The sequence below is a fragment of the Lolium perenne genome, chromosome 5, assembly GCF_019359855.2.
Source record: "Lolium perenne isolate Kyuss_39 chromosome 5, Kyuss_2.0, whole genome shotgun sequence".
NCBI lineage: Eukaryota > Viridiplantae > Streptophyta > Magnoliopsida > Poales > Poaceae > Lolium > Lolium perenne.
In genome coordinates this window covers 14,517,818-14,528,947 of record NC_067248.2, presented here as the reverse complement: position 1 = coordinate 14,528,947, position 11,130 = coordinate 14,517,818, and positions in this window count along the sequence as shown.

Genomic DNA, 11,130 nt, shown 5'->3' with positions numbered 1-11,130 from the left:
GTGGCAATGTCAGCTTTACTGAATCTCTTGGTTCGCTAGAGGCAGCTCTGTATTCTTCTACCGTTTCGTTTAGCAAAATGGAACGAGTGTCCCCCCCCCCCCCCCCTAAAATTTGTCAGAGGTTCATGCCCTTTTTGTCATTTAAAACATATTTAAAGCGATTTGTGTATGTAAGAGTTTCACAACAAAATTCAAATACCTTCAAACATACCAAAACTTGTGTTTCTTCTTTAATATCTCGACAAACCTAAATCCTTGATTTTTTTTAATAGTTTAAGAGCTTTACAATTTATTTACGTGTCTGTGTGGTTGCACGCACAGAAGAGGCGTACGAACCACTTCATCACTAGATTAAGATCCAGAAATTTCCTGGACGTGAGAGACCATTTGAGATTCAGACTGGCAGTTGTACATAAGAGGGTGACAAATATGCTGCCTAATTTTAGATGGTTATCTGAACGTGGGGACATCTTGAAACATTCGCCCTCTTCAGCCATTTGTGTGGAAGGGGTTCATGGCATCAATATCATGAGCATAACAAATTAATTTGCAGACTGGTATTTCAGATATGCCAAATGAGTGATAGCAACATGACTCCCAAAAAATTGAACACAAGATTCTCTTTCATTGAAAACCACATCACATTAAATTTAGTAACACTCGAACCCAGGACCATTAACCCTGGGTGTCGTTGCCTATTCGACGGTACTCCAGAGGAGGGATCCTCATGGAGGGAAGAAGAAGTAGGGGCCATTGGGCAGAGAGTCCTCGGGACGGTGGTACGCGATTTACCCAGGTTCGGAACACCTGCGTGAGGACAGGGCTTACTGCTGCTTGTCTGGAATTATCTGGGCGCTTTCGCGTTGTTACAATGAGTTGTGGTTGTTCGCCCACAGGGCTCCCAGGATCCGGCTTATAAAGACGTCCGGATCTAGGGTTTACACGGAGAGTCCTAGTCGGAATACAAGTTGCCTAACTACGGAATATTACATTGCCGTGTACGTCAAGGATCCGCCTTCCATCAATGTCGTACTGAATCCGGATACTTCATGGGCCTCCACGGATCCGGCCTCCTTCGTAGGTCGGTTAAGATCCGGCTCCTTGCTCCTGGGCTGAACTTCATCCTTTCTGATCTACAGCAACTGGGCCGCCCGATGGGCCACATGCCACATCACCATTCGTGGGCCACCCGGGCTTGCCGGATTTAGGCCATGCCGTTGATATACCCATAAAGTATACCCACAACGCTGGGCACTTGTGAACCCACTTGCCAGCAAACGTCACGAAAAGATCTCTATCACGAAAGCTGTCACTAATGATATACATTTCATAAAAAATTGTTCCACCCAAAAAAAAGTAACCATAAACTATAGATATAACCACCAAATTTTGTCCCCAGTTTTCGTGGATTTTCGCCATATCAACGATGGTGGTAAAATTAAGGACACGGAATGTTTTTCATTTTCCTGCTGCAGTCTGCAGATACACCGACATGTCAAGAGATATCTGAAAGAGAGGCTCGGTACTATCCTGAAGATTGCCAAGTTTGAGTTTCAGACATCTGGATATTTTATTTTCTGCTAGATGCCATTTGTAACTGCTGACTTTAGAACAGAAGCTTTGGGGGGCAGGCAGGAGCTGCTGTCGGTTCATGTCGCTGGCAAGAATCAATTGGTGAATTCTGAGATGTGTGGCTACCTTTTTCTATCTTCTTTTGTGCGCATTCAGTAATTCAGCACGTGATCTTATTGACGTTGCTTGGCAGAGCAGGCCTCTTCCGAAGACCGCACATGCACGCACATTACTGCAGCAGCTCCAATTCTTATCTGAATCTGAATGGATGTTGTATGCACATATGGCATCATTTTTTATAGCGGGGGGGGGGGGGGAATACCTTCACTTTTCGACAGAAATAGGATCAGGTGCAATGGATCATATAGGTAGTGTTTTATACTGGTAGGCAACACATCATGGTGTCACCAATCAATCATGCATGTCAGGAATGAATTGGTGTTGCTGCTAATCCGATATACAATTGCTGCTAGACCTATGGTGAGTTTTTTCTTCTTCATGCAGATTAAACTTCCATGGATCAGATCTCTGGAAACTAGTGGACGCATATATTTCCTGTTATCTATGAAATTGTTCTTCAGTTATCTTCTGAAAACGTGTGTCTTTCATTGCGCATTTCTACTGCCTACGACTTACCCACCAGCTATAACTGCACTTGCACAAGTGTCCACGGTGGTCTGAAACCTAAAGTGGTCATGGGCTCATGACTCAAAAGACAAAAAAACCTTCAACCAAGTTGAAAAAATCATCATAAAAAGGACACAAGTTCTGACGGCGACACGATCTTAGGAGTGGTCAGCCAAACTACGACACACCACCCATCTCCACATCAGGGCATGAATTCCCTCCTCCTGTCGCCCTTCGCCTCAGCAATAAGCGGCAAGACGGCTGTTGCTTTAGAGATGGACAAGCAAATTAGCAACACCCGTCTTCCTTGCCTTGCGTTAGTAGTCGACTGAGTGCTGCAAGACGGCTAGCTGGATCATCATTTAGCTCTAATTAACACGAGGATGCAAGACACGCTTGTTATGATTGACTTGCGTTATGCGTCTGCCTTGCCTTGCGTTAGTAGTCGGCGAGTGCTGCAAAACCCCCCCTACGATTTGACCCCCTCGATTTCAACCGATGATCGGCTGTGAAAGATACAAATTAAGTGATGATCGGCTACACCGCAACAGACCACAGTGAAGAAATGAAATGGCAATGGCGATGTTGGCCTAGTTTAATAGCAGTGTGCACCATCATATGATGCATAGACTGAAAGCTCACAGGCCGAAAGATGCTTGTTCATCGTCTAGACGATTCCCATTGAAACAATCGTCGCTGACTATTCCCAGCCTCTGCTGAATCCAAAGGTTTCATTCATTTGAACCTGTGGAGAACCCACAAAATTCTTGCACAACCTTTTGAGAAGGCACAAATTTCTTTAAGATAACCGCTAACTAGTGGAAGCATATTTTTCAGTTATCTTTCAAACTCGTTTTTAAGTTATCTTTCAACATTTTACTTTCTCGTGGTATTTTCTTTCAAAATCTTACTTCTCATGGTAACTGAAGCATGTGGTTGCGTCTTCAGTAAGCACTGACGTTGTTATCTGCTCCGTTTTCAACACAGATCACTCGTGGCATTGTCCAAGAAGTTTCAATTGACACAGTACTGCATATCATCATCAACGGCAGTGGGCACAATGTCACGAAAAGTTCAATTGACAATCCGGAGCTTTTAGGCCACAAAGTTCTGGATCTTTCGGTCCATTTTTCGCCATGCATGAGCACCAACTTGTTTCGATAACCATCATGGAAAATTATTTTATTTTATTTCTTTTAGTAGCCATTAAGGTCCCATGGCCCAACTTTTAACTGTACGACTTTAAGATTATGTTGCATATCTCCTAGTACCCTTTTAAACAACCACTCATGGCTTAGTACTAGTAGAAGAGGTTCCCAATATTTTCACTACAACTCGTCACTGTGTAGAAGAGATTTGACTAAGGATACAAGAATTCATTGAACCTTGAGCAAAGGTGGACATGATATATGTGTGATTTAACCTATCCACTGTGAGCAACAGTGGCTAGCTTGAAACCTAAAGCGCTTCTATCTCAAAAGGCAAAACAACCTTCAACCGAGTAGAAAATTCAGTAAAAGGACACAAATCCTGAAGATGACACCCTCAGACTGAAACACCCGCTCTTAGTTGCAAGATTCGCTATATACCACCACAAATCACGTCACCGTCACCCAAATTCACAGGGTAAAAGAGTGGCGTGCCATGAACTCAAAAACCACACGACAGCTATGACGAACCACGTTTCTGTCTACATATGATGGGCATCGCGCTGTAGAGAAAGACGCCACCTTTCACATCACGTAGTCATCACCCGATTAACTCTTCGACACGATGACCTCAACATTACTCGATTGAGAATCAAAATGCTCCACACCAACCTGCCACCATACGAGCAGCCAATCGCGCCGCGAGCAATGCGATCCAGAGAAACAACCAACCATTTTGCTCGGAATATCTTTATCGGTTTTTTTTTGCTCGGAATGTACAACGTGCGGGTTATTCAACATGAAAATGTTGATTTCGCTTGGCAAAAGGCAAGAGGAGTCCTCTTTTTTTCAAGATTTCTGAAGGAGGGAAATCTTGCTCTGCTCAACGCCTTCTACGCTAAAGCTATAATGTGAAGTGTCATCGCAACAACCTCACGCCGATGGGAAATAATTAGTACAAGAACTACGATTGGACCTCTCGTCCTTTCGCTCTCGATTTTGATGGTGATCCTGTTTGATGGCGGAGACCCCGATCCATCCCGACAAAGCTATGGTGGAGGCAAACTAAGGGCAACAACAGTCAAGGAAGAGGGAGCATGACTTGGTGAGGTCCCAAATCAGACTCATCTTACTTATTGACACATCTAAAGAATTATATTTAACCAAAAAAAAGTTGCACAGCCATACCGAGCTGTTTTTTCCTGTTTGACGATAAGCTTTTGCCATTTATGTGTGGAGGATATCAATTGGAGTATCCATATAGTATAGGTAGATATGGGAAATACAAAGGAGCTCTCGGGTGCAACGCACCCCCATACTTGGAAAAATAAAAATATATATTAAAAAAAGTTTAAAACTTTTTAGTTTTTTTTGGAAATCAAAGATGATCAGGTATTGTACTTGAAACAAAATATTTTCCTAGGAAATTACTTTTATTGTATCCTGGGTAAAAAAAAACAAACTTGAAACGCCCATGACCAGGTACTATTCACTTTATATTCGTCATAATTTTGTCTTTTTTGCCCTGGAGTCCATGGGAATCATTTCGTGTCCAAACATTTTTTTACGAGTACAAACTTGATCATCTTTGATTTCCAGGAAGATTCAATTTTTTTTAACTTTTTCAAATTACTATAATTTTTTTGGTCTATGGGGGTGCGTTGCACCCGAGAGCCACAAGTCCGCGTTAAGGTAGATATTCAATATGTTTGGGTCAAGGTCAAGGCGCTACCGGCCTGGCGGGTTTGCCGGTCCAAAATTTTGGCCAGGTTCATCGAAGGGGATGGATGATGGATCCATCAGCGAGGGTAAACGACGAAATCAGCAGGCGCTGCTTAAAGATACCGATGAAATAAAGAAATCATCGATCGTTCCAGGAAAGGGATTGGGTCGCTTGGATCATGCTAGATGCAAAAGTGGATGTCATATTCTAAACCCTGAGCGCGATCAGTATCTTAACACTGCAAGCGTACTATCAGCACGTGTTCAGTTCGTCCCATGCTTCGATATACTCGTGGCAACTGGCGGCTAGTACCCAGATGGAGACGAGCAAGCACGCAGCCGCGGCACATGGAGATGGGGAATTCTGCCGATATTTTATCAATTGATGTTCAGAGGATCGATCGTGTGACTGATTAGAGACTTTTACAGAAAAACAAATGCTTCCTTCATTCCAAAAAAAAAATCTGCTTAAGTTTTTCTAGATACGATTGAGCAGCTTTTAGTGTGTAGACAAATCCATATTTTAAAAAAAATTGAGGAGCTTTTTTGGAACAGAGGAAGCACTTTCCTTACATAATTTACTGCTCCCTCCATTATATATTTTTTGTCGCTAATTTTGATGTAATGTTAACTTGTGATCCATCTTGTCGACATAACGAGTAGTATCAGGATCCCGTGGTGCTGCCCAGATTGCCACAGCACATTAAGATGAATCGTAAGTTGACTTTTAGATGAATTGCAAGTTGATACTGTACAAATCTAATTTAAGCTCTCCAACCTGACAAGTGCGCAGCCACCTGGAGATGGAATACTAGGTCCGATTACCAATCAATCCATGGATTGTTTAATTCTATGGACGCCTTGAGCCAAGATTACGAAATTGGTTGACCCATATTTAAGGCATTAGGGGATCATGTGTTTAACACTAACCTAATCGACCTTAGCTCATCTGACTCTGGCTGGGGGAGTGGGTATATAAATCCAATGTTTGAGTTTAAATTTTTATGGATGCAAATTTAGGTTTTTATTTTTTTCGATAAATGGCACTTTATTACTTTTGAAAGCAATGAACCCGACCTCTGCATAACTAGGATGCACACAGCTGCAGCAGTACAGTTATTACAACCAACACCAACGAAGTGTATATCAAAGTAAACGACGGTGAAATAACATAAAGGATAAAAAGTCTAAGCCGGAGGACCCAGTCGGGCATCACGCTGCCACCCATGTTGGGAAAAAAAATCCCTCGCCGTATCCTCCAATTATGTAGACACCTCCGTAAAGAGGTCGCGATGTTCCACTCGTTGAAGAGGCAACTATGAACGTAGAGTAGCCGTGCACCGGTATATGACTTGCATTAGAAAAGAAGATACATAGCCATAGCGATCAAATAACGGCAATCGCTCCCATCCTAATAAGACGCTTAAACCTGGTATCCACACCATTGAGCCAGTTGCCGAAAATATTCGCAACACTACGGTAGAACCTATCTGGATGGATGACCATATAGATCTAGCTAAATTACACTGGAAGAATAAGTGTTTTATGGTCTCATCATGATGACAAAAAACACACTTCTTACTTCCGTGTCAATTGCATTTAGCAAGGTTATCTTTGGTGAGAAGGACACCGCGACGAAGATACCACGTAAACACTTTTGTTTTGAGAGGTATCTTCATCTTCCAAATTTTCGAATTATTATCAACCAGAGTATTCGGCTGGATTAGAGCATTGTACATAGAAGCCACCGAGAATGAACCACTCCCAGTAAGGTTCCAATAAAACTCATCAGACCCGTGCGATAGATGTACCGAATCTAGGCGCTGCAACAAGTCATTCCATGAATCTTGTCTAGGTCCAATGAGACTTCTTCTGAACGCAACAGTCGATGGGAAAGTTTCCAACACCTTAACGAGAGTGTCGCCCTTGTGACGTACAATATTATACAATGCCGGATATTGTTCTCGGAGTGTGGCATTATCTAGCCATTTATCCTCCTAGAAGCGAATTTCCGACCCATCCCTAATAGAGAAAGTTCCGTATGGAAAGAAGAATCTCTTCGTTGCCATAAGGCCAGCCCAGAAGTGTGAATCCCCAGGCTTCCAATAGACCTGGGATATCGCCTTTGAGCCAATATACTTCCTCCTTAGGACTGTTTGCCAAATGCCATCCTCGGTAAGTAGCTTGAACAGCCATTTACCAAGTAGGGCCCTATTCTTAACCTGGAGGTCTTGAATACCAAGACCACCATGCGCTTTAGGGCGGAAAAGCACATTCGATCTAGCCAACCGATATTTACGCTTCTCACTATCCCCTTGCCAGAAGAATCTTGATCGAAAATAATCCAATTGTTTTAAGACTCCTTTAGGTAGCTGGAAGAAAGATATCATATACAGTACCATATTACTTAGTACTGCATTGATAAGAACTAATCTTCCGCCCAGTGATAGTAATTTGCCTTTCCAACTATATAATCTAATTTGTAGCCTTTCCTCTACCAATTTCCATTCCGCATTGGTAAGTCTCCGATAATGAATCGGTATTCCCAAGTAGTTGATAGGAAAGGTGGTTTTGCAAATGGAACACAACAAAGCCCGATCTCGATGGCTTCCCAGCGGAGTTCTATGAGAACTTCCAGGAGACAATCAAAATGGACTCGCTCGAAGTGTTAAACGCTCTTTATGCTAGACATATTGAACTATTTCACCTAAATTTTGGTGAGATAATTTTTCTGCTAAAAGTTAATGAAGCAGAAAGAATCCAACAACATAAGCTCATATATCTTCTAATCTTTAGATTTGAAATGCTCATGAAAACCGCAATTATTAGGCTAAACTCGGTGATTGATCATGTTGTACGCTCGACTCTCATTGTTTTTATGCAAGGAAGAAATATCCTTGATGGGGTAGTGATCCTGCATGAAACAGCTCATGAGCTGCATCGAAAAAAGTTGAATGGAGTAATATTAAAGATTGACTTCGAACAGGCTTATAATAAAGTTAAGTGGTCTTTAATTCATCAAACTCTTAGAATGAAAGATTTTTCTGAGGAGTGGCGCGCTCTAATCCGTAATTTTGTTTTTGGAGAAATTGTAGCTATTAAAGTCAATAAAAATATTGGTATTAAAAATGATTAAGGAAAGGCTATCAATCATCAACAACTCTATTTCATATAGTGGCTGATATGTTAGCAATGATGATAGCGTTCAAAAAAATGATTGTCAAATTGAAGATGTAGTCCCACACCTCGTGGATGGTGGATTATCTATTCTTTAGTATGCCGATGACACAATTTTCTTTATGGAACATGACCATGAAAAACAAGAAATCTGAAATTAATATTATCAACTTTCTAGCAGCTATTGAATCTTAAATTTAATTTCCATAAAAGTGAATTATTTTTTACTTGGGTGAGGACCAAGAAGAGGATACCCTTTATGCTTAGTTATTCGGATGTGGGAAATGACCGTTTCCAATCAGTTACTTAGGCATTCTGATTCATTATTGGAAGCTCGTAATGCTGAGTGAAAACGCTTCGAGGAGAGGCTACAAAAATGTTTAAGTGGATGGAAAGGAAAACTAATATCCTTGAGTCACTAGCTACTACGTATGGGGCTATAGATGGAAGGATTACCAGTGACGCACCAAACTTTTGGTACGCTACTACTGTGATCGTGGCGCACTAGAAAAGGGTGGGCCACTAGTATGGCATTAACAGTGGTGAAACCCATATCACAGTGCACAATTTCTAAATGTGGTCAGGGTTGGTCGGGAGGGTTGGTCGGGACGCACCCGTACCAAACTATGGTGCGCCATTGTAGTGGCCAGGTACATGTGGTGCTTCCTGAAGTGATACGCCAATTACCGGTTGGACGCGCCTCCTCCAAGCCCAAATGTGGACCCTTTGAGCACTCGTATGTGGACCGACCCTTCCCACTCTAGCGGGAGGCTGACTGCGGCGCAGCATTTATGGCCATCAATGCCGCCGCTGCGTGCCGTGAGGGCGCATGGCCTTAAGCACGCACTAACCGGCCCGCAACGCGCGTGAACCGTCGCATGTGCGCTACAAGGATGACTGGTAGCACGTGCAGCAGCTTTGGCCATCAATGCCCGTCGATGACCGGTACGACACCTGGGCTCCTACGCCGACATTGATGTCGAAGGTGCCGGAAACCTGCGTGGGCATTGACGGTCCGGGGTTCTTATACCGACCCTGCGCTGGTCTCTCCCACATCACCGCTTTCCGCTAGCGCCAAAAACCTGCCCGCCGCCATATCCAACTGTTAGACAGATATGTCACGTATCGTGACATATCCCCTAATCCCCTAAATCGTGGAGAGTTCTTATTTGTATGATCTCCCATTGATGATTAGGATTGTAATATCGTGGAGAGTCCTTATTTGTATGATCTCCCATTTATGATTAGGATTGTAATATCTGCCTATATATACATGCAATGGAAAAGGCCCAAGTGTGGTCAATTCTTTCACATGGTATCAGCCTAATTTTCCTAAACCCGCTTCCGTGTCTCCCTCCTCCCAAATCCTAGCTGCCGCCGGCCGTCGCTCCTCTCCTCCCGATGGCGCCGTCCGAGCCTCCCACCCGTCACCCCGACACCCATCTATGGGCGCAGGCCACCGCCATCCAGAGCGTCCGCTCCCTCATCCCCGTCGTCCTCGACTTCAAGTCCAACGTCTTCCCCAAGTGGTGCACCTTCTTCAACATCGCCGTCACCACCTACGCCCTCGAGGATCACCTCACCCGCACGACACCCTCGACCGATGCAACATGGCTCCGTCTCGATGCCACGGTCCTCCGTTAGCTCTATGGCTCCATGGCCATGGACATCGTCGACCTTGTCATGCCTACCTCGACCGCGGCCGATGCTCGCGCCGCCACTGCGTACACGGTCTGGACCGCTGTCCACGGCCTCTTCAACGACAACAAGAAGACCCGTGAGGTTTACCTCGCCGAGGAATTCCGCAACGTCAAGCAGGAGGATCGCTCCGTCAATGAGTACCTCAACATGCAGAAGGCGGCGGCCGATGCCCTGGCCGAGGTCGGCGCCCCGGTCTCCGACTCGGACCTCATCACCAATGTCATCAAGGGCCTCCACGAGCGCTTCGACAGTGTCGCCGACTGATGACCCACAAGTATAGGGGATCGCAACAGGCTTCGAGGGAAGTAAAACCCAAATTTATTGATTCGACACAAGGGGAGCCAAATATTATTTATAAGCTTTAACAGATGAGTTGTCAATTCACCTGCACCTAGAAATAGACTTGCTCGCAACAGTTTATCAGTAGTAATAATTTTATAGCAGTGGTAGTAGTGAAGTAACAGCAGTAATGAAATGAAAACAGCAGTAGCGATGATTGAAGTAGACAATAGGATTAAAATACTGTAGGCACAGGGATGGATGAACGGGCGTTGCATGAATGAGAGAGTCCATATAATAGCAAGACCTAGGCATTGCAAGTAATAATGATATAAGCATCCTAGCATAATATAACCATAGGCGTATGTTCCTATTTAGTCGTGCGTGCTCGCAATGAGAAACTTGCACGACATCTTTTGTCCTACCAGCCCGTTGCAGCGGGGCCTCTAGGGAAACTACTGGTAATTAAGGTACTCCTTTTAATAGAGTACCGAAGCAAAGCATTAACACCCCGTGAACACACGTGATCCTCACATCATAGCCATCCCCTCCGGTTCTCCCAATTATTGTCACTTTGGGGCCTCGGGTTCCGGACAACAATGTGTGTATACAACTTGCAGATATGATCAAAAACAATAATTATCATCATGAATCAATAACATGTTCAGATCTGAGATCATGGCACTCGGGCCCAAAGTGACAAGCATTAAGCACAACAAGTTGCAACAATGTCAAAAATACTAACAACAGATACTAGGCACTATGCCGATAATAATCGTATAGCTATTACATGACCAATCTCATCCAATCCCTACAATCCCCTACAGCCTACAGCGGGGAATTACTCACACATGGATGGGGGAATCATGGATGGTTGATGGAGAGGCGTCGGTGATGGCGATGG